We start from the raw sequence: 25,524 nt of genomic DNA, 5'->3' as shown, positions 1-25,524 counted from the left end.
AAAACGGCAACGCTGTTTACGAGGCTTTTACGAGTTTAAGGGAAGATCCCTATTGTTTTATTTCGAGTATTCAGCATATTGTATTTAATTATGGATATTATTCACCACAATGCAAAGAAAAATCTCATGATGCATTATTTACTAAATTATTCTGCTTTCAATAATGCAATTCGCCAAGGTACAGATACAATTTCTTTTAATACTGAGTCGACATTAACATCCAGATTGCGATGAATATTGAGAGAAGCTAGCACATTGCGACGATCTTCTTTCAGAGTTGATCTAAAATAAGTTTTTAGTAGGCAGCGCAAAGCAGAAAACGTACAATCTATCAAACTAATCGCCTTTATTAAAAAAGGCGTTCATGACGAAAACTAATCAATTCGGAATATATTCGACTCCTGTATGAATTTTCATAATCTGACAATCCATATCATGATTCCAGAAAATTATAAAGAATTATAAAATTATTAGCACCAATAGCTGACACCTCGAAAATACAAATAAGCCACAATACAAGCTAGTGTATTTTTTTTTTAATTTTGCATGTTTCAAAAATTAAAAAATAAGCATTCAAAGCCTAAAAAAAAAATCGTTGAATGTGCAAATATGAAACGTAGTTTTCATATTAGTTGAAAACTTAAATCCTAAAGTGCACGCAATCCTTTCATCGTAAGGCGTCAAAATCCAATGCATACTATATATAATATCTTTTCAAACACAATATTTGACTGGATTTTTTTTTTTTTATACATTTATTGGTTTCCTGTGAAAACTTTTTTCTCGAAGTTTTGGGGCTGTGAAAAAGAAAAGTTGGGCATTTTTCTCAAACCCACTATGTTGTGATAAAGGATATCTTTGTCTTAAACTCACAATAATTTACCAAATGATTACTAGCTAGATGTTAAAGGAAAAGTCTTTGATGATCGATAATCGCTTAAAATGATATAATGAAACTATAAAGTGAATTAAATAAATTTACAATGACATTGAATTTTTCATTTTCACAATTTCATAAAACAAGAATTGACCCCCTGAATATTGGTATGATTTTCTAATAAGGAACTAACACTTTGGTTATGTAGACGTAAGTGTGTTAATTGAAATACCGCCACATACCAAACCTAAGATACTACACATTTGTGCTCTTTGATGCCTAAAATATATCCATATTACTTTACATTAAATTTGTTAAAGTAAATCGAGCAAAAAGGTCTGAAATTTTAGTTTTTATTCATAAGGCTCATGGACGTTTCCAGCGGAAGGTCATAGTACGACATAGAAATGCTGAAGTCAAAATAAAAAAAATATTTTCGACATAAAATTCATGTTTTACATATTTGCGTTAAAAATTAGTTTAAACACAATATTAACAAACATATTTCAATGGAAATTTCAGTAACGTAACGTCATGCAACGTCACATCAGACACTTCGGGTCATAAAAAGAAAGCAGGAAAGATTTTTACTCTTTGGAACTCGGAAAATTAACCTTAAATATTTCAAATATTACTACAAAACTTTTTATAACAGTAAGCTTGCCTAATTCCCGAGTTTTTAAATGTTGATGTTGTCATACAAATGTCACGCTACGCTAGATTGAAAATGCCCATATACACTTTTCCTTAAGCACATTAAAACGAATTTAATAAAAGACAATGATTTTTAATATAATGTACAATATTGCATTAATTACATGTGTACATTAACTTTGTAGTGTACATTTACGATTAGATACGATTCAAGGGTTCTGGTACTCGATTCCAAAAAATACTGTCTGAAAACTATTGAGTAACAAGTAATTTTTAGCAAAAAAAACCGACTTCAATTCTCATAAAAAAATATATATATATCTCATGATCCAACGATCGGATCTAAACCGGATTAGTGTGAGACCACCACTGAGACACTACCTTTCCGATGCAAGAACAATTATCGAAATCGGTTGACGTGGTCCAAAGTTATGCGATAACATACACAAAAAAAATATATATAAATATATATTCCGACGAACTGATAACCTCCTCCTTTTTTGAAGTCGGTTAAAAAGAGTTTTTTATTGGGAGCGGGAGCAGAGCTCGGAGCGAAATAAAATACCGGAGCGGAGCGATGAAAAAACCTTTGCTCCGAAGCCCCCGATGCAAAGGCTATCGAGTCGAGGGCCGAAAGAAACAAGAATTCTTTCGATAATACACATGTCCTTTGAAATTTTAGAGATGAAGCCGTGAAGGAGTGTCTTAAATGAAAAAAAGAAACAAACCAGTGTTTAAGACTTTTTTGAAATAAATTAGTTTTAAATTATGAAAATGTTTGAATGGAATATGATATTATATTTTAAATAAAATGTGTTCTTTAGTGAATGAATCCACTTAAAGGCTCTTTAAATTCCTTGAAGATATTGTTTTGAGTTTTATCTTCAGTTCAAATTTCTGTATTATCATCACTTGCTTCACTATATCCGAACTGTGGATTTGGTTTACGAAGACAAAGCGAACATGTGGTGCGAAATAGTGACTTCTAAATTTAAACGTATACTCGGTACAGGCAGGTGGGATGAATGGCGCAATAAATAGTAGGTAAAGTAATAAAACAGCCAGCTTTCTCGCTTTATTTTCTGACATTCGGCTGCTTTATAGTCAAATTTTATAAGCAAATTTTCAAATAAAGCAGTGTCAAAATTTTTCTTCTCACTCTAATATTACTTCCCCTGGTAAAATTCTACCTGGTAAAATTCCACCATACGCAATAATTCATTGGACATTAAAAAGCGGTTTTAAGTGAACTAGTATCATTTTATTATTATTCTTTCTTCTAAACGGTTATAATGCCACCAGTGCATAATTGCGAAAGGAGGGGAGGGGGGGGAGGACGCGAGCGCGAACGCCGACCGCCGACCGCCGCGACGCTGGGCACTTTCAAAATTGTATACTTACAAATCCGTCAATTTAACTTGTTCATGTACTACTTTTTGTCAAATGTAACTGGGGACTACCTATGTATGTGCACTATTTTGCTTTATTACTCAATTTTTAAGTTAAAAAGTGCGTCTTCCCTGCAAAAATCGCGACTACTCCATGCATGCGTGTAAAGAGTACTCCCTAAGGACCAAGGAGTACTCCAAAATTAACCACAATTCATATAACAAATATGGTCCAATTAACATTGCGATGTCCTAGTGCAGGACCATATACTCCATCCTTTCATTACATCAGAGTAGCACAAAACTACTCCATCATATTAACAATGGCGAATGGCTTATGGTGAAAAGGGGTAGATAATGGGAAAGGGGGTGTGCCACCGCCCATACGAACTGAAATTCTCTTATCGGTCATCTCTGTAAGGACCTATGCTAACGCCCTGAAATTTGACACAGCAGCATATGTTTTCAATACCGTACTTACGGCGAAAAGTGATAGATTTTGGAAAAGGGGGCGTGGCACCGCCCATAAAAACTGCAATTCTCATATCGCTTATTAGCATTAATCAATCCGGCATTAACGTTCATAATTCGATTATAAGTTTTCCTGTAAATTCGCCATAAATTATGCTGATGGACGTCAAAATAGTAATTCGCATAAAGGATTTAGTATTGGTGACAGGTTAAATTCAAAAGTGTATGAAAAAAGTTGTCGAATTTCGACAACTGGGCGACACTAGTTTATATAAACTCTCATATAATATTTTTATTAAATTCACATCTATGCATATAAAAACAACAATAAAAATAATAACAAAAGTATGTGTATGCATGGGAATTTTTCAAATGACAATTTTAACGTAACCGCCACAACAAGTTTTTTTAGGGGCTGCCAAAATAACAACAAAAAACCCCCGTCTCCTGTTAAATTCAGTATTTGTCGTTTATGTTATTTTGGCGGCTCTTTGAGCCAAATGCGCCCCTTTGCTTAGCAAAGTGCGGCTCTTTATACTTTCTCTTTGCTTAGAACATTTTGGTTCTTTGTGAAAAATAATATTTCTCAGTCCCATAGAATTTGTTTTGATAAATTTTGATTTTGAAATTTTTGCAAAAGTCATTATAAACAATTTATGAGATTGAAAATGAAAAGCGTGGGGCGCATGTAATAGATTTGAATTGATATGAAAAGTAATATATGTATGTACATTAGAGTGCCCATCGAAAATGCTTTTTTTTGGAAATTTCAAGACCCTACCCCCTAATTTTGTTCCTTTCTATGAGAAATATAATTGCCAATTTTGTAAATTTTTGAAGGCCGTTTAGAGGTCGCGACCTGTCGATTTATGTCAGAAAATGGGATTTTGTAGATTTATGGGTTATTGAATGACTACTTTTGATTCGATTTCAAAGATCGAATATGGTCTGAGAAGAGGATAGCGGATAGAGGAGGCCTTCAAAATGGTATATAATGATCTATTATTGGACTTGGCTTGTTGGGATTTTTTATTGGGTAACAAAAAAAACATATTTCTCATAATTTTTTTATATTTTAACCATCGATAACTTTCACCATTTCAAAATATTTAGTACTATTTAAAAGTAAATTTATTTTCAAACAAACTGATACCTCATTTATTGAAATCGCATAAAAATTGTCGAAGTTAAATACAGCCTTGAAATTATATGTTTGTGTACTGTATTTTTATATATTTGCGCAGTGTGGCTAAGAAATTCATCAATACTTACTCAACATTTATATATACCATGGTTATTTAGCAAAAATTAGGTTTTTTAGAAAATTTTAGCAAAACAGGCGTGGCACCGCCCACTTATATCATATATGTGTATCTCTACTACTTCACCGATCTCGACCAAATTTGGTATACACACTGATCTGCCCATCCTTAAGCACCATACTGAAAATTTTTCTATTCGGATAGAAATCGCTGCCCTTTGAGTGAAATTAAAGGAAGAAATTTAATTTTTTCATACATCTTTTTATTTAAATTTGAAAATCACTTTAGATAGAATGTAAACAATTAATTTTAAACGAAAGAGTCCTAATCAATAATGAGTCCTTGAATGAGTGTATTTTTTTTTTTTGAGTTTGGAAATTGTAGACGATGGTATTCTACAACTTGGAGAAGAAACTGTTTTTGGTCTTCCTGATTCGTTAAAATTGAATTGTAATTTTCAATCAACGCAATTCCACGTTCAGCTGCGTCATTTACAACATTTAATTTCTGAATTTTATTTTGTGCTTTGAGGTAGTTCGGATCTTCACACCATAAACTAGATTTTTTTTTTTCACAAAGTCTTCTGAAACATTCATTGCTTTAAAAAAATTTAAAGTATTTTGCGTCACAAAGTCTGGTAGTTCTTGCTTTAGAATTAAATTTTTATTTATTTTTATCGTTCGGCCAGGTGCGTCTAACCCCTTTTTTGTCAAAGCTAATACCATGGCTCCTTTTATTTCATCTGGCACAGAAGGTTCAAAAAATGCCAGTCCGACTAATTTCTCACTTAAATACCAAGAATGTCGAGACATGCTGTTAAATGCTACTTCCGCGACTTTACAGTTGATGTGTTTGTATTCTATAAGTTCCTTTAGTAATTTCAGATCATTGAACGGAGCTAACTTAGGCTTAGGACATGCATACCAATTTTTCAAATATATTCGAACTGTAAAAATGTTGAATTGACGCAAAGAGTTAAGTTCTCTACTAGTTAAGACGAACTGATTCCGGAATAAATAAATTTTTAAACAGTAAATTATCTTTGCCATCCACCTTGCTCGATGAACAGCTCCAGGAGCCATGATAGGAATAATTTTATGAGAATCTTTACCTAAAAAGAGCAATGCCAGTAGGAGGAGCTCTTTGTAATTACCTCTTGGCTGGACACTTTCCATTTGGTTATATCTGATTAATAATATTAGGATCTTCTAATGCAGATTTGTATACAAATTTAGAAATATTTTTCCAGTTAGTTTTAAATCTTTCAAAGGGCTTAATATTGGGCCCAGTGGAAGGTTCAAAAAGAGTATTAAATACTGCACCAACTGGTAACTCCATTATATGATGTCTGCAAGCTAAAGGAAGAAGGGCTTTTTTTAATTTATTTTCCAGCAAAGTACACGCTCCTTTATCTAAACCACTGTTGCTTGAAGTAGTACCAAAACACATTGCTACTGTGCGATCTGCTATATTCCAGCCTTATGGTAGTTCGTAAACTGCTTGTGCTTGAGCTTCACCAGTTCCATTGTTAATAGCTGGTGCACCTAAAAGTTTCGTAACGTTTTCTCCTGATACAATCACAGCTAGTCGATCAACGTTCTCCTTTGACATTAATGTTGGCAGCAATTTTCCATCCCAATCGCCTGTAAATAATGTGTCAGGATTAAAATCCTTTTTTAATATATTTGAAATCTCTTCCCGATATTTTATTCTTTTAAGTCTTATGGATTCTGCATTGCAGCAGATATTCTGCAAATTACACTGCAAAGCATGGCATATTGCAGCTAAAATGAATGCAGCATTTCTATTGGAAACTTTTGCTCGATCCAAAGCAGCACATACATCATCCGTCATTAAATAAATTTTATTATTTTTGTTTGGTAAAACTTTAAAATTATGTTCTTCAAACAGGGTATCCTCATTTTTTTACACATAGTCCTGAACAGGCGATTGAGGGAATTCACTTTCAATTCTTTTACGTTTGTTACTCTGCTTTGTTGTCATTTCTAGTTTTATAGTTGCATCTTCATTGTTGTTATGCGCTATTTGATTATTTTTGGCAGAAGCTATGTCAAACATATGGTCCAATTTATCGATAAAAATATGTCGAGCTTTCACTAGGTATTCTGTCCTTTTGTTTCTATTTTTTAATAAATTTTGCCATTCTGCGTGCAGTTTTCTTTCCTTCGAAATTATATTCCGTTCATCTGCATATAACATGTTATTCTTTTTCCAAAACTCAACAACTTCAGAAGATATTAATCGAGCACTGTATTGTAAATTTTTTTTATTTTTAATATGCTCATGAAGAAGCCGACTTAAAACCTGTTTATTTGTTGGAAAAACAAAATTAGTCATATTTTCTGAGGACCTTCCGATAAGCCATAAATCGTTCACTTGGTTGTTGTTTGGCATTGTCTTTTAACAGAAAATAATTATATTATATAACCTAACCGTACTTTAAATTATAAGTGTTTTCTAAATATGCAATACGCATTAAATAACATTACTTACATCGAAGAACGTGTTACTAACTTTGTACCCAAAAATAAACAATACTCAAACAAAGAAAAGAATTAAATTTTCTCTTAACTGCACAACATAATTAATAAAATAGATTTAATGACGGATGCTGTATGACCTGCTTTGGTTCGAGCAAAAATTTCTAAAGAAAAGCTGAATTCATGTTAGTTCCTTTGTAGACTAAGATCGTATTCAATATCCAAAATAAAAAAATACCAACCGATTAGAAAAATTTTCAGTATGGTGCTTAAGGATGGCCATGATCAGTGTGTATACCAAATTTGGTCGAGATCGGTGAAGTAGTAGAGATACACATATATGATATAAGTGGGCGGTGCCACGCCTGTTTTGCTAAAATTTTCTAAAAAACCTAATTTTTGCTAAATAACCATGGTATATAAAAATGTTGAGTAAGTATTGATGAATTTCTTAGCCACACTGCGCAAATATATAAAAATACAGTACACAAACATATAATTTCAAGGCTGTATTTAATAAAAGTTGCCTAACTTCGACAATTTTTATGCGATTTCAATAAATGAGGTATCAGTTTGTTTGAAAATAAATGTACTTTTAAATAGCACTAAATATTTTGAAATGGTGAAAAAAATGATAAAAAAATTATGAGAAATATGTTTTTTTTTACCCGATAAAAAATCCCAACAAGCCAAGTCCGATAATAGATCATTATATACCATTTTGAAGGCCTCCTCTATCCGCTATCCTCTTCTCAGGCCATATTCGATATTTGAAATCGAATCAAAAGTAGTCATTTAAAAACCCATAAATCTACAAAATCCCATTTCCTGACATAAATCGACAGGTCGCGAACTCTAAACGACCTTCAAAAAATCTACAAAAGTAGCCAATTATATTTCTGATAGAAAGGAACAAAATTAGGGGGTAGGGTCTTGAAATTTCCAAAAGTTATTAGAACAAATTCTATGGGGCTGAGAAATATTATTTTCTACTTTTTAGTCCATTTAGAAAAGCGTGGTATGTATATTAAAAAGTTTTTTTTTTTCTTTTTATACACACATACGCAAATTGAGATCGGAACACTACCCGCAATTGGAGAATGAATATTGGCTTTATGTAACATAATTGAGGATAAATTTAAAATATTCGAAATACTCCTTTTTAAGAAAAGCGAAGAAGAGTTGGAGTTCTTGGAATTAAAAGAAGATAAGGCACTGGAAAAGCAACATAAAGCTTTGCCATTGCTTGAATTCCGGCAACTAGTACTAGATTTAAAATATCCGCTGCCTGCCGTATATTTTCAATTTTTGATTCAACGTATAACTGTGAGTCTTTGGACTCTGCAATGAAATTCGTTAAGTCAAAATACCGTTCACAATTGACCAACCAACATTTAACAGAACTGTTTTGAACGACTTTAACTGACGTAAAACCAGATTTTGAGAATTTGGCCAAAGGGATCTTTTGAATTTTCTTCAATATCTGTTTTACGTACATTACAATAATAATAAAATTAATGTTTTTCATTTCTAGATAATAATAATTTTATTTAAAAATAAAACTTTTGTTTTTGTTGTTTTTTTGTGGCTCTTTGTAGCATTTGGAGTTTACATGTGGCTCTTTTCGGCCAAGGCCTTGTCCACCCCTGCTATTTATGTATGTGTGTATGTAGCTGGAATATATGTAGAGTCAAAACTTTAAAGCTGTTTGTCTCGAGTTTTGATTTTTTGAGTTATGACCAGGGCATAGAAGCGCTGAGAAAAGCACTAAGCACTAAAACATTGGTAAATATGCTCGATAAAAATAATAAAAAAACTTAAGTACTGTTGATTTTTATTTTTTTTTTCATTCAGTTTATTTCATGGATTCCAAAAAATTACAAAGAACAATGGAAAGTGTTGCTGGATTAATAAAAGCAATCCGTTTTGAAGTTTCAAGCGGTGTACGCAGATCTCAAGAACTGTCAAAACTCCATATAAGAAAAGCTTAAGAAATGCTCAAGAAAAATGTTTAAGGGTGCGTTCACACAGAAAGCCGAGCGGTGTCGAGCGAAGACAGGCGGAGCGAAGCGAACCTCCAGGTGTTCACACTGAACGAGGCGGCGCCGTGCTTTTTTAATGGATTCGACTATAAAGATACCACAAAACTTACCGTCAGTGAAAAGCTGCAAAAATATTTGCTCAATTTTGTTCTAAAGAATAGTGGAACAATTCGTTCTTATTTGAATATTTTGATATTTTGTTTGCAGCGGCGTCATGAAGAAAAAAAATTAAATAGAAAACTCAAAATCAAAAACTTCTTTGCTTTCAGTTCCAAAACGCTTCTGAAAAAGCTTGCTGTATGAACACTTTCATATAGCTACAGCAATTTGAAAGCTTCACTCGGCTCGGCTCCTCTTTCTGTGTGAACTAAAATAAAAAGGCTAAATCAAAAATTGTTTAGGGCTTAAAAAGGCTAATAGGGAATTTACATGAGGCGATTTTTCAGGCAACTTTTAGTCGAAAGCAACAATCGCCTGGTGTAAACGGCCTTTCAACTAATCGCTTTCAACGAAGTTGGCCCGCTGCCCACTTTCGTTCAACTTTTGATTCAACTAATCGCCTCTGAAAGTTGAATCATGTAAATTCGCTATAAGTGTGAACCCTCGCTCCCGCGCCTGAACCAAATGCGACTGCGAAAGTTGTGGAAAAATCTATCTAGGCTCCAGCCTACTCAGCCTATTAGTAAGAGCCCTGTTACCCATGAACGTGTACAAGTTCGTAGAAACATATCAAGTTTGCTGTTGATAGAAAGAGAGAGAAGCAACGTCTACGTCCCGGTCATGCGGTGGTGAGTTTTGGTTAACACGCAGATACTACTTCGAATCGTAGAAAAGGTATGCTGCTATCCGAATCGTATTTTCGAACTTTCGATATTCGTAACAATGGAATGCGTAAAAACGAACGAATAAGAAATTGACAGCTTTTTGCGTAATTTTGTACGAAAACAATTCAGTGTCGGAAGCGAGATAAAAGATGTAAATAGATGTGTGTTTGCATGAAATATTAGTGGTGTTCTTTTAAACAGATAAATTTGCCTTTCGCATATACATGTACTTTTATCTACGAAAAAAAAAAAATGTTTGTTCCCCCTTATCGAGAAACTTGGGTCCGGTTTAGTTATTTGCACAATGTTTATCGCTTGTTGTGTAAAAACGCATGGCCCGAATTTAAAAACTTTAATATACAGTGAAAACCGCTTAAGTAACCAACATTTTTGGGCACCGTGAATTTTTGAATGTAATCTGAAGAAAATCACTCCCTTAAGTACCTCCCCGCTTATTTACCCAACCCGCATATGTACCTAAATTTTTCGTTCCCCATTTAGATACCATTTTACTTATAATTTCCCCCTTATAAGTGCTCTTTTAAAATTTTTAAAATATTTTAATATTTTGAAATTCAGTGGCAGCGCTACACAATCGATATTAATTGCCACCGACAGTGTAACAACATGCAAGTATCAAGTAGCTAAAAATTACCGTTGAATTTTTAGAATTTTTTGTCGCATTTGCTTCCATATAACGAATAAACACAGTATATTTTTATGTGAAGAAAACCGCAGCACCTTCGGCAAAAAAAATTCTAAAAAATCAACGGTAATTTTTTGGCACTTGCAACTTGTTACACTAAAATCGAATGGGGTCACTTCTGAGAAAAAAGCTTGAAATTTTGATGAAAATCTTATGAATTTTCAAGGTTCTACAAAATTTTAAGCTTAGGATTATATGGTATTTGCTAGGGAATGAACTGTATTTTAATTGAAAAATCTCAAAAATTAGTAAACATAATAATTTGGTCCAAACTGTATGTGTGTATAAATATGTATAATCAATGACTTGTTAAAGAGCCGTTTGAGCCGTTCAGTGCACACATCTTGGTATAGTCATAACTTATTACGGTTATAAAAACTTTATATAAAATACAATAGTACATAATATCTATAAAAACATTATTTATTTGATTTTATAATATAAATGGAATTTTAAAAATTAAGTACATTATTTGATCGCATCTGCCAACTTTTTGGTGATGGTGTTAATCAATTTGTGCACTGAAAGGCTCATTTATGTAAGTAAAAAGAAGTTGTACTTAAGCGAGGTATTTAAGCGGGTTCTTTTAAGTCCCCAACCCGCCTAAGTACCTCAAAAAGCTGACATTTTTCGTGAGGTACTTAAGCGGGTTTTACTGTATACGTGTAGACAAAGGATTAAAATTTAAATTAAAATAAAGGTTTCAAATTTCTGAGCACTAATTTATTAATAAATTCGGTTTGCGCTATGCACTTTTTTATAAATTTCAATGTGGGTTCTGCGTAAAAATACTGTGAATGGCGTAGCCGGAGTTATATGTACAAGAAATGTTGTATACCTTTCCGGAATTACGGAAGCCCCTCTCTACCGGCAACACAGAAAGAATAATTCTACTTAGTACGGGTTATAATCCCTAAGCGCGGCCGAAGGCAGAAGCAAGCGCAACAGGTGGTTGTTGTTAGGTCATTTGCATTTTTCAATAGATTGGAAGAAGCTGTTATTGCATTAACTGGATTGAGAACCAGTTCTTCAGGCTTGTTATGGCTTGTGGTTCAACAATTCAACCAGAAGCTGACATACATATCTAGATGCGTCCATGGTTACTATGCCCGACAGCTCCGCATATCTTTGTGAATTCATTTTCACAGCGTGCTCTTATTCCGCTGCTATAATTACAAATGAAATGGAATCCATCGTTTCCTTCAAAATATGTAAAGTTAAACAACTTTAGTATAAATAAGCACTTGATTAGTGTTTTTTTAATTCCTTTCCACTTGGTTTTCCTTCATACAGCAGCTGGCAACGCTGCACAGATTTCCGCAAGGGTTGCAGCATGTCGATTTTTCGTTTTTCGTAACGTAGCTACGAATTACGAATTATGAAAATTCGGGTTCTAGAATAAGGATGTATGTTTCTTTTGAAGTAAATGAGCGATATGTAGATTCTGAATATCTTAGTCAGTTAAAATAGCTGAAACGAGATTGATATCTAATTTACGCATTACGTAATTATAAATTATTACCTAGTGGCACTTTCTTTGGAGCTTCAAAATTTCTAAATACAATTTCCACTCCTCCAATGAAAAGAAATCTATAAAAAAAGCAGTTGATAAGATAAAAGCAAGTGAATTCACCTAAATCGTGACATAACTTAGTTTTTTTTTTATTAAGTACGTTTACTGATAAGGACTGATAATTAAAAGTGCAAAACCAAACGACTCAATTTGTGCTAGCGTTAACTTTATTTGTTTTTAGAATTCTGTTATGCCTACGTGTGTATGTATGTACGCATATTGATCTCAGTTCGCTGTACAGGAGAAATTTAACGGAGATGTCTTAATTCAGCAGCCTAATAAGTAAAATGTATGCGTCATACATATGTATGTATATACATTAGAGTGGTCCAAATTAAGTAAAGTCGGAATTTTAATGCTCTCACGCCCTAGGATTGTTCTATATAGAAAAAAAATACCCCTATTTTTTATTTTGAAATCAAAAAATATTTAGAGGTCGCTCAAAGCGCTCAAAGTTTTCCATGTAGGTATTTTATATGAAAAAAACTACTTTTCGTAGAGATGGTATGGAATTCTTCAAAATCTATATTTTTCGATCGGAAAACTCTGGTTCTCTTCAGGAGACATCCAATAACAAAACCAATTAATTATTTAACCATTTTTTAATACTAAAGATTTTTTTATTTATGGGGGACTCATTGCATTTTCGGGGGGTTTTGGCGGACCTATAAAATATTACTATAAAAAAATTGTTAAGTAAATAGTTGGGTATTTTATTGGGAATCTCCTGAAGAGAAACAGATATTTCCGATCGAAAAATAATGATTTTCAAGCATTCTATACCATTTCTACGCATATAAAATACATGGAAAACTTTGAGCGCTTCGAGCGACATCTAAATATTTTTTGATTTCGAATTAAAAAAATAAGGGTATATTTTTTCGGTATAGAACAATCCTAGGGGGTGAGAGCATAAAAATTCCGACTTTAATTTTTCACATGCATTTTTGGACCACCCTAATTATACGTATGTATGTTACGTAGTTTGTGTGTGAATAACCAGGCCCGCCGATAGTAATTTTTAAAAAAGATCTTCAAACGGTGGTTGTATAAAATTTTATTACATACTATTCTTTTGTGTTTCAAATATTACGTTCCTCCAGCGAACAGGTGATATGTATTGGTATTTTATTCGAATCTCATTTGATTATATTGTATGTATGTATGTATATGTATCTGTTAGCAGATTAACTTCAACGAAAGTATACTGAACATTGGAAAACAGTATATTAACAAAATTGATAAATTTTAACTATTTATTATAATCTCCTTTCTCTACTATAATTTTAAGAGGTGTCGAATCGATCGTTTATTTTTTCATAAGAATAACACTTCTCTTTTGAGGTTAATATAATTTTCTAGGATCAATCAAAACGTACGCAACTGTAAGAATACATTGAATCCTTAAATATATAAAACATTAACTAAGAAAAAACCAAATTTATTCAAACAAGAAAATCTCGAAAAGAAATGTTTTAATGAAGGACAGTGCAAAACCATAATATTGTAAAAGTAAATTCGATATAGCACTCAGTTCCATCGGTTAATTCAGATATTAGCAAAATTGACGCTCAACTTGTTTCTTATTTCATCGAAACCCGCCATTTCCAATATCTCGAAAACTAGAAAACTACATGACAGACAGCAAAAATTATGGAAAATGCGACCGATTTTTCATAGGACTTACTTAGATGATTACTTGAGTTTTTTTGGTTGTAAACTACTAGTTTAAATTTGTTTATTTGTATGTACATTAGTGTATGCCTTATTTTGCAACTTTAACCTAAGCAACTAAGCAGGATTGCCCTAGAAAAATTCGTTTGCTCTGGCAAATTTTTTGAAAATTGGATAACGCATAGAATTTTCTCAACCTATCGAAAGTTGAGCAAATTCATGCTTTCTTGCTTTATAGCTTGACAACAACTTGTCTCCAAACAAATTAGGCGTAGGCTTATAACATATTTATAGTCTTCAGGCGCACCTTAAATCCGCCATGTGGGATGAAATTTTGTATGAGTAATTTTTTCATTCTTTTATCGAGTGGGCTTGGCATGGCATTTCAAAATCACGCCCACCCTGATGAACATACATACATACGTACATATCGTCATTTAAAGTACAAAACCGCGTATCGTCATTCTGCAAAACCTCGTAACTGACATTTGCTGCCAAAAATTGGCTCAATCGTTATCAATTCGTCCTGAAATATACTAGTCAGAAATGCGATTGCTTTATAAAAAAAGAGATCTATTTTGAAACACGAGTGTTTTTACTGTCTAGAAAATAATGTATTATCTTGATACGCGGTTTTGTACTTTAAACGACGATATGTACATTCACTCGTACATATTACTTAATATTTTCTTATTGATAATCACATACAAATAGGTACGCATAAAATATGCATGTTGAAAACTAGACAAATGCATCTCACTTCATAATAATACGCACATATACATGCATATGTATGTATGCTTTTATGTACTTACAAATGTATGCATATACATATGTACACACGTACATACATATTTATGTATGGTGTGCAGGCTTAGAGGTAAAGATGTTGCGTATACGCCCAGTTTTACTAAGTACGATTTGCGTAAATTCTTTTTGCACACACAAACGCACATAAGTACTTGCATTCGGCACATAGTATTCTTTTACCCTCGCTATTGCTCTGAAAACCGAAATATACTGCAGGGTAGCAACATTGTAGACTACATGTTAAAATCAGCAGAGTACTGGCATAAAATGTGCGCACATATCTCTGAAGTCTTAAAGATCTAAGACGATCTGAACAAGCTAGAACCGGTTAAATAACGTAGAGAGCATACTGGCCAACCAGCCCCGTGAGGTAATACCTTAAAGCTGATGCCAGATAAAACTTTGTGGCTTTGCGTGACATTTATAACTTTGTTAGCAAAGCGCCAGACGCAAAAGGTATGCCACAATGAACGTCAAGAAAACAATTTTGTACTGCTTTGTTACTCGTTAAAATTGCTGTAAATTTTATATACTTACCTTTAAAATATTAGCAATGTAATTAAATTTTATGTGTCTGCATGAATACTCAAATTTGAACGCAACAAAATAAATATTAAACCGTATGATTGTCAACGCGCGCAAAAACATGGGATTTGGCCATCTTTTCGCTTCGCGCTACAGCTGCAATGATCTATGTGGCATGCTTTGTGCATTTTCATACAATTCATCTTATCTGTCAAAGCGAATCTGTCACGCAAAGCGAAGCAAGCGTTTTATCCGGCATCAGCTTAAAAGGCAGTGCCGCTGGAAGAGTGGTTGGTGGAGAGGTTTTAGTACGCAGGTTTTAGCTGTGAGGCTGAAAGTCATGCATACAACTATGCCGGTATAGTAGTACTCATGAGAGTGGGCGTCATCCCAGAAGAAAAAAACTTGCATTCAGCATATGACTTTTTAAGCAGTAAATATGTACATATATGTATATGTACATATCGTTACCTTAATATAGAAAGACCCTATCTAAATTTTTTGTGTCTTCACAGAGTACTTACAAAACTTTATAAAAACTAAAAATCTTAACGTGGGAATTTCTACAAAATCCTGGGTTTTAATAATGTAGTATCTTTATAATTGTCAGGACGCCTACTTTTCAGAAAAATTTGACAATTAAATTAAGTCAAATTGTCTTATGTAAACGCAGCGTTATCATGAGTTTTATTTTCGCCCAAAATTGTTCACTTTTCACTTTCGAAACCGATAGGCTTAAAAATTTTCCGCTAACCATTTAAAATTTTAAAAAAGCAAACTATATGTTGTTGTCCCAAGCATTAAACGGGGAAATTTTGGTTGTAAACGGGGACACGGGGAAAAAGGGTCCGGGACATGTCCCCGGAAACGGGGACGTATGACAGCGCTACACTACAACTTTCATACATTTTAGTAGATTTTAGAAATTGTTTGACAGTTCTAAAAGCCAAGCAAGCCTGCATTGGGCAAAATTGACAAATTTAAACTTAAGGAATTTGTTAATCATACAGAATAGAGCCGTTATATTTATACATATATGTATTTAAATTGAAATAATTAATTTACCTTACTCCAACCACCTCAAAGCGGGCTCGAACCTACGACCAGAAGTGGTACTTCTTACGCGACACCACAACCGACATTTGTGAGGAAAGCAGTCAACTGCCTTTTAGTTTAGGCTTTGACAATTGAAAGGCAGATGTCGCTTTATATATGTGTGTACATTAGGGATGTTAATTTTTCAGCTTTTTCCGATCCCGGGATTTTCGGGCCGTCGTTATCACAATCGTGATTAGTCCCGGGATTTAGATATTCATTACTTTTCAACAACTTCAATCGAAAAAACTGGTTCTAGCTCTCCTATATATAAAATAAATATTAAATAAATGGGTTTGAAACCTACTTTTTATTTAAAGTTGCGTTTTTATTTTTTCTCTCTGATGTCAGGATTTATTTTAAAGGACTTTGTAATTTCAAAGATATGATTAATTCCAAAAATTATTTGAAAAAATCAATGGAATGTAAAATAAAAAAAAAATTCTTTAAAATTAAAAAAAATAAAAAAATTTTGGATTCACAGGGACGAATAGGTAATTGTTTAAGCTGATAAAGTTATACGGACGAAATTCGAGGATGTTATCGAGTTTATATAAGTCCTTAACATATACATATTCTGCAACTCTTTCGTATTCGGATTTTGCTACGAATCGTAGAAATAGTATGCTGCAATCCGAATCGTATCTTCGAACTTTCGAAATTCGTTACAATGGCATGCCTAAAAACGAACGAGTAAGCTTTTTTGCGTAATTTTGTATGAAAACAATTCTCTGTCGGAGGCGAGATAAAAGATGTAAATCGATGTGTGTTTGCAGGAAATATTAGTGGTGTTCATTTAAACAGATAAATTTGCCTTTCGCATATACGTATATTTTTATACACTGCTTTATATAAACGAAAATTTGCAACTTCTCTCCAAGAACTAGTCTTTCTACATGTGATTTATTTAAATAAAACATGTGAAATTTAGTTGAAACAGTTTAGCCCTTTTTAGCCGGTTGTTCGAAAATGTTCTGGCAACACTGATGGTGTGTGATATGTATCATATTTTTATGTGTGTATGTACACTAGGAATGTTAATGCCGGAATCTCGGCCTTTTTAAGGACCCGAAAATCTCGGGATTCTTGGCAAATAACCCCGGGATTTTCGGGATTTGTAATTTGCACTGATGGCCATAAAAGAAATTCCTTTTCTCGACCAGTATTGGCTTTTTTATAAATGTCTAGCTCATTATACATATAACACCGCGAGATGGTAAATTTTAAACACAAATATCAATATAATCGCGAAACCATGGGCCAAATATAGTGAACTTGCGTTTGTAGTTTTTATTCTGACGTAAGTAATTCAAAAATGATTTAAAAAATTCAGAGAAATGTGCTTAGAGAAGACGTATGGGTATCAAATTAAAGAGGAACTCCTATAGAATTTAAACAGTTTCAAGTTTTTGGCGCAGAAGGACTGGTAAGTAATTAAATTGTCCTTTTAAAATTTTATCCTTGAAATTTCGCAATAATTGTTTTTGAAAAAGTATCCCCTTTATTCTAGAACCCGAATTTTCGTAATTCGTAATTCGTAGCTACGCTACGAAAAATGAAAAATCCACATGCTGCAACCCTTGCGGAAAACATATGCAGCATTGCCAGCTATCAGTTGTTTTTCGGAGATAGCTGAATGAAAGAAAAAAACAAAGTGGAAAGGAATTAAAAAAATTCTGATGAAGTGCTTATTTATAGTAAAATTATTTGATTTTACATATTTTGAAGGAAACGATGGATTCTATTGCATTTGCAATTATAGCAGCGGCCATAGCTAGTGGTCGGAAATTTGAAACATTTATTTTAAATAAAGTTTTAATCCTTTGGTTACACGTGTATGTTAAAGTTTTTGGATTCGGGTTATGCGTTTGGATACAACAGCCGAAAATCATTGTACAAATAACTAAACTGGACCCAAGTTTCTCGATAACGGGCAACAAAGATTCTTTTTTGCTCGTTTATATAAAACGGTGTATAAAAATATACGTATATGCGAAAGGCAAATTTATCTGTTTAAATGAACACCACTAATATTTCCAGCAAACACACATCGATTTACATCTTTTATCTCGCCTCCGACAGAGAATTGTTTTCGTACAAAATTACGCAAAAAAGCTTACTCGTTCGTTTTTAGGCATGCCATTGTTACGAATTTCGAAAGTTCGAAGATACGATTCGGATTGCAGCATACTATTTCTACGATTCGTAGCAAAATCCGAATACGAAAGAGTTGCAGAATATGTATATGTTAAGGACTTATATAAACTCGATAACATCCTCGAATTTCGTCCTTATAACTTTATCAGCTTAAACAATTACCTATTCGTCCCTGTGAATCCAAAATTTTTTTATTTTTTAAAACTTTAAAGAATTTTTTTTTTTATTTTACATTCCATTGATTTTTTCAAATAATTTTTGGAATTAATCATATCTTTGAAATTACAAATTCCTTTAAAATAAATCCTGACATCAGAGAGAAAAAATAAAAACACAACTTCAAATAAAAAGTAGGTTTCAAACCCATTTATTTAATATTTATTTTATATATAGGAGAGCTAGAACCAGTTTTTTCGATTGAAGTTGTTGAAAAGTAATGAATATCTAAATCCCGGGACTAATCCCGATTGTGATAACGACGGCCCGAAAATCCCGGGATCGGAAAAAGCTGAAAAATTAACATCCCTAATGTACACACATATATAAAGCGACATCTGCGTTTCAATTGTCAAAGCCTAAACTAAAAGGCAGTTGACTGCTTTCCTCACAAATGTCGGTTGTGGCGTCGCGTAAGAAGTACCACTTCTTGTCGTAGGTTCGAGCCCGATTTGAGGTGGTTGGAGTAAGGTAAATTAATTATTTCAATTTAAATATAAGTATAAATATAACGGCTCTATTCTGTATGATTGGTATTGGCCCAATGCAGGCTTGCTTGGCTTTTAGAACTGTCAAACAATTTCTAAAATCTACTAAAATGTATGAAAGTTGTAGTGTAGCGCTGTCATACGTCCCCGTTTCCGGGGACATGTCCCGGACCCTTTTTCCCCGTGTCCCCGTTTACAACCAAAATTTCCCCGTTTAATGCTTGGGACAACAACATATAGTTTGCTTTTTTAAAATTTTAAATGGTTAGCGGAAAATTTTTTAGCCTATCGGTTTCGAAAGTGAAAAGTGAACAATTTTGGGCGAAAATAAAACTCATGATAACGCTGCGTTTACATAAGACAATTTGACTTAATTTAATTGTCAAATTTTTCTGAAAAGTAGGCGTCCTGACAATTATAAAGATACTACACTTTGCAGCAACTGCCGCACAGTGCGTAATTTCTTTTCTAACTTTACTTAACAATTGAATACTAAAGCGAAATAGTGCACATATCTATGTAGGTAGTACCCCAGTTACATTTGACACAAAGTAGTACATGAACAAGTTAATGAAGAATTTGTAAGTATAAAATTTTGAAAGTGCCCAGCGTCGCGGCGGTCCGCCTACCTTATTTGAAAACATGCCTATAAAATGTGACTATGTCAGAAAATAAAGCGAGAAAGCTGTTTTATTACTTCAACTGTTTATTGCGCCATGGTTCCATGCAAACATTTTAAGGTTTTCCAGAAATATTTTCAGCATATTAAGGGTATTCATCAAACCTTATAAATGCATTGTAAACCGTATAAACTTATAATTGTGTAAAACTTATAAATGAACTGTCAAAATTTGTACGGAAACTCGTTTACACATTTCTGATAAATTTCTGCAGCGATTTCACTGAATAAACTTGATAAACTGAAGCCAATGCAGCTCCGTCGCAACGCTTTCTTGGACAATAATCGGGTTCCGCATACAACTTTTTGGTATTATTTCCCATTTAAAAGTGAAATAAAGCAAATTTTGCGTTATTGCTATTTGTGTTATTCACCCCCCCCCNGAGTTTGGTAGGCAATTTAAGATTTTGGTCGGATTATTTACATAATTCAGTTTTTAAATTCTTAATTATAAAAATATATATTTCAAACATAATTTTGCACAAGACGAATTTATATAAAGTGGTGTGGTTTAATCAGCTGTTAGTAGCGTTTGATTGTGAAAATTTTATATTTTGCTAGTGAGTGAGTAAAAACGTGAGAGTGTTTGCAATTTCTGTCGCGCTTTTTCATTCGGAGAGGAATAGCTGAAATTTGACAATGACCCGCTAAAATCAAAAACAAAATACAATCGATAACACCTTATGTGAATTCGCCTTGATTTTTCGTATAAATATTTGCCAATTGTACCTTTCAAACATTTGCCAATCCTGCCTTTAAAAAAAAGAAACCTAATTGGTTTGGCCACTGCTGGAGCCAATGCTATGGCTGGAGACTTGGGCGATCTGAAAACAGTGTGTAGTGATTGTAGAAACCGATTTATTTTATATAAAGTGCGCATGCCACTCACTTCACCTTTGCTCAAGCTACGCTTGTAAATAATTGCCGAAAAGCATTGAGACACTGTGCCGCAACATATGTATATAGTTTCCTTTCCCACAGTTCAAGGGAAATACATGAACTGAAGGAATTTCAGGACTACTGTTCGGTAAACCCCACACAATTTTGGGCACATCTCAAACAAGATGGCTTTCACTAGAAAGCGTAGTGTTAAGAATAGTTAAGCAATGGGATAGTTTGAAATTTTATTTTATTTCCTGCTTTTGCAAAGTAAATGGTATGCGATCTGCAGACCTGGCAGAAGGAATGTGCCTCAAAACCAAATGCTATTTTTTTTATTTCTATCGTAAATTTTGGCCATAATTAACAATCTATCAAAGCACATTATCTCTTAATTTTGAGTAACTTTATTAAAAAAGATGCGATCAGTACCTAACAATATTAATATTGATTTTAGAAATTGGAAATAATCACATTAAATATCTGGAATTCTTGTTAGAACGAATGCTGAGATGTTTATGAAAAGTTATGTCAATTGTTCTGAAATTCCTGAAGTTAAAACCAATATATTAAAGTCTTGCATAGAGTTTTTGGACCAAATAAATTTAAGATTTGATTTCAAGCGTGAAGATATAGAACTTGTACAAATAATAACATCAGCCTCTTCTTTGGTTAAAGTTTCCCCATTTCTTAGATTGCGATCCTGATATAATAACCATGCGGTGGAATTTACTGAGGCTAAGTGAGATTGATTTCCAGCGATCTGGGCTCGAATAGTAACATCCGTTCACGGATCGAAAACGATACGAAAGAAAATTACGTGATACGTCAGGCATAATAAGCTGGATGGGACAAAGAGTACGTTCACGTATGTCATAATCCGAAAAATGTTTTTTTACGTGACGAGTGACGAATTTCCCTTAAATACCCCAAGAGCCGCCTCATCGGATGTTGTCATTATAGCTGAAAAACTATCGATGGCACTATCGATAGTTTTCACTCATACATATATTATTCAGTAAGAGTAAAAGCCGGCCGTCACGACCATCGATAGTTTTCCAGCTCTAGTTGTCATTGTCCATACTTCTGCGCCATATACCAGCACGAGCATGATGAGTGACTTATATCATGTGGTTTTCATACGTCGAGAGAGGACTTTACTCCTGAATTGCCTACTCATGCCGAAGTAGCACTTGTTGGCAAGAGTGATTCTGCGTTGGATTTCCATGGTGACATTAGGTCCATTTAATATAAAAAAATTGTCACGAATTGTTACTAGTACTTGCAAGTATTTACTGGAAATGCATTCAATAACCCAAAATATTTGCAAGAGAGAGAGAATTCGAGAGCGTAACAACCCGAGAGAGCTACAAATTCTTGCAAGTAAAAATTTTACTAGCAGGAATTTGCAGGAGTCAAAAAGTAAGGATATGTTTCAAATTCAAATGTAAACAAATTGTTTAAGAGGATGATTTGATGAAACATAATTAGTGAAATGAAAATATGGATGAAAAATTTAAATCTATTATATATATTTTTTTTTAACTTTATAATGATGGGAACTATTCCCAACTAAAAAGAAAATCGCGCGCCAAAACTTAACCGCCAGAAAGTGTCAAAATGGCTTAAGCTGCAAGTTTTTACTAGTTTTGCGTTCAATAACATTTTCTTAAAATTTTCTCTTGCTCTCAATTTTACTCTCTATTTTTCTGTTACGCTCTCGCTGCAAATACTTACTGGAAAAGTTATTGAATGGACCTGTTATTATCGGTGTTAATGCTGGTTCTCAAGTAAATGAAATTCTCCACTTTCTCAGAATTATAACTGTCAACAGTGACGTGGGTGCCAAGGCGCGAATGATCTGATTGTTTGTCTGATGATAGGAGATACTTCGCCTTGTCCTAGTTTACCACCAGACCCATTCGCTTTGCTTGCTTATCCAACTTGGAAAACGCAGAATAGACTTCGCGGTTTTTGTTACCGATGATGACGATGTCCTCATACTCAGCAATCGAAAAGACTCGGAACTGGTGACTAGGAGGGCATTTTTTTTATACAAAGTCTAAGAAAAAATACACCTGAAAAAGACGTGCGTGCCGCATGTACACTGAGGGAAATAATGCATAGTAAAAATTTATACTTTATATTTGATTATCGTTTAAAAATGTTCGAATTTAAAAATAATATTTTCATACAAAATTTATTACGCACGTATTTGACTGTTCACATCTGAGTATATATGAGTGTACATACGCACCCCAAGCATGCAGAGCGCCGCTCTGAGAGCGGTGACAACACACACATTCATACATAGTACATGGTTATCCTCACAAATCGCGTGCTGTGGTGTTGATGGATATTCAACATTTGAAAGCAAATTTATATGCCTGGGTGTAGCTGAGTGCGCAAAGATGCATGCCACCATTTGTTGATATCCAGAGATGGTCAGGGTTCGAACACCACTGCAGACAACATGCAAGTTAAATATTTCTTTTTTAGTTTTTGTTTTGATTATTCACTTCACGGACGATTTTTCAGAACGAGCGCGGTCATTTTAATATGCGCGTAATTGAATTGAATATTTGCCAATATACAGTACTTTCATTGACGTTTATAGTAAGATCAATTACGTTTCTATTTTATTTTAATATTTTTTTCCCTCAGTGTACTTATCTCCCAAAGCTGGCAAATGCAAATAAGGATTCAAATTTTAGAACTAATTAATAAAATACAAGTAAAATATTTACAAAGTTAACAAAAAAATACTTTTTTCGCAAAATCTATAAAGGACCCTTTTATTTTTCGAAAAACCTGTGCGACACTACTTAGTAAGCAAAGTTAAGTGTGATAGTGAAAAGGTGTAAGCATGGTCGTAGCCTGGTAGGTGCAGGGCGCTCGGGTCTAATAATCAGAAAAATAATAAATTAATTATAAGGCTTAAATTAAAAAAAATTGCCATACATTCGCAGGAAGAGTCTGGAATTCTTTTGTATAATTTAGTTGGGGAAACTTTCCTATAAGGGCGGTCATTGAAGAGGCGGTGAACGAAGGGGGGAGTGGGCACCTCCAACCCTCCTTGCTGGAGAGGGCATGAATCGCCATTGACAAAAATGTAACGCCCAACCTCCAACCCCCAACCACTTAGGCCCCCTATGGGTCCCTAGGGACCCCGTAGAAAAATCGCCAAAAATCACAATTAGTTTCAATAAATTGCACAATAAATTAATAAAAAAAATTTTACTCCTTTTTTAGGTCTTGTACTGCTTTTTTTTCTATCGAAAATATAAATGTACTCCTTTATCCGTCTCAAAATCTGGCAACCCTACGTATAGGCAACTCCTTTTAGTACTGTCGAAAGCGGCTTTAAAGTCAAAAAAATTAGTCCTAAATAATTTTATATATGGACGTTTTTCGTAGAGAATTAAATTTGCGATCGAAGTAAGTTAAGAAACAATTTTTTTGAGCACATTGAACTTTGATGGACTTGGGGGAGCCTAGGATATTGACCAAAAATTTTAAAATTTCACACATATTTTTTTTAGAGCATAATGAACAATATTTTTGCTATTACCAATCAAATAAAAAAAAAACGAATTTTCGGCCCACGCTATTACATAGGCAAATCTCAGATTATTAGCCGTCAAATTTGTTGTGCTTGTTATTCTCACAACTCAGCAAAACATTAAAAACGATGAGCTAAGGGCCACAGCTTCCAATTTGTTATCAAACGCTTTGTCGATGGCGACATGAATTTTTTAACGCGGCGGCGACATCATGAATTTGTATGAGTTTGTCTGGCCACAACCACTGTTGTCGCGAGCCCTGTCGTCGTCAAAATAATTACTGGCCTTTTTGTTTTGTCAATGGTATTGTGGCTTATTCACATTTTATTTTTAATATTTTTATTGAGCTTTGTACCACGATTGTTTATTAGGAAAAATTGAAAAGCAACAAAGTCTAAGCGGTAGAAGTTATAGCAGCTCTTTCGGAGATCACCACATCTCTTCATCAGACTTCTTTTTTCTAGACTTCAGCAGGGATCGAACCTGTGAATTCGATGTTCAAAGTCAGAAGCGTTAACCACTGAGCTATGTACATCCCGTAAACTCTTGTTGCTAATTCATTTTCCTTATTCAACCAACTACTATCAAGTGCAGCTGATTTGCCGCTATTTAAACTCGACAGCGTGGTTGTTGTTGTCAATTCTATACATCCATTTGCTTATTTGCTTTTTTGTATAGTTTCAGGCAGGCTCTTCCTAAACTATGTATTTGTCAATGTTATTGTGGCTTGTTAACATTTTATTTTTAATATTTTTATTGAGCTTTGTACCACGATTGTTTATTAGGAAAAATTGAAAAAGCAACAAAGTCTAAGCGGTAGAAGTTATAGCACTATTTCGGAGATCACCACATCTCCTCATCAGACTTCTTTTTTCTAGACTTCAGCAGGGATCGAACCTGCGTATTCGATGTTCAAAGTCAGAAGCGTTAACCACTGAGCTATGTACATCCCGTAAACTCTTGTTGCTAATTCATTTTCCTTATTCAACCAATTACTATCAAGTGCAGCTGATTTGCCGCTATTTAAACTCGACAGCGTGGGTGTTGTTGTCAATTCTATACATCCATTTGCTTACTTTGCTCTTTTTAACCGACTTCCAAAAAAGGAGGAGGTTATCAGTTCGTCGGAATATTTTTTTT

The 25,524-nt window shown here is 33.8% G+C and overlaps 1 long non-coding RNA gene across 1 annotated transcript in view; it reads right to left on the bottom strand.

The window, feature by feature from the left end:
• Positions 1-2,011: 2,011 nt before the first annotated feature.
• LOC108359560 (uncharacterized) overlaps positions 2,012-25,524 on the bottom strand; it is a 49,226-nt gene continuing 25,713 nt past the window's right edge. Inside the window, exon 3 of the long non-coding RNA XR_001846944.1 lies at positions 2,012-2,235. This is a non-coding gene — a long non-coding RNA (uncharacterized LOC108359560). The remainder of the gene's footprint in view (positions 2,236-25,524) is intronic.

Source organism: Rhagoletis zephyria, unplaced genomic scaffold (assembly GCF_001687245.7).
Source record: "Rhagoletis zephyria isolate East Lansing unplaced genomic scaffold, Rhagoletis_zephyria_1.1 Rzeph_scaffold_00409, whole genome shotgun sequence".
Classification (NCBI taxonomy): domain Eukaryota; kingdom Metazoa; phylum Arthropoda; class Insecta; order Diptera; family Tephritidae; genus Rhagoletis; species Rhagoletis zephyria.
This window is presented reverse-complemented; position numbering and strand designations above follow the sequence as displayed.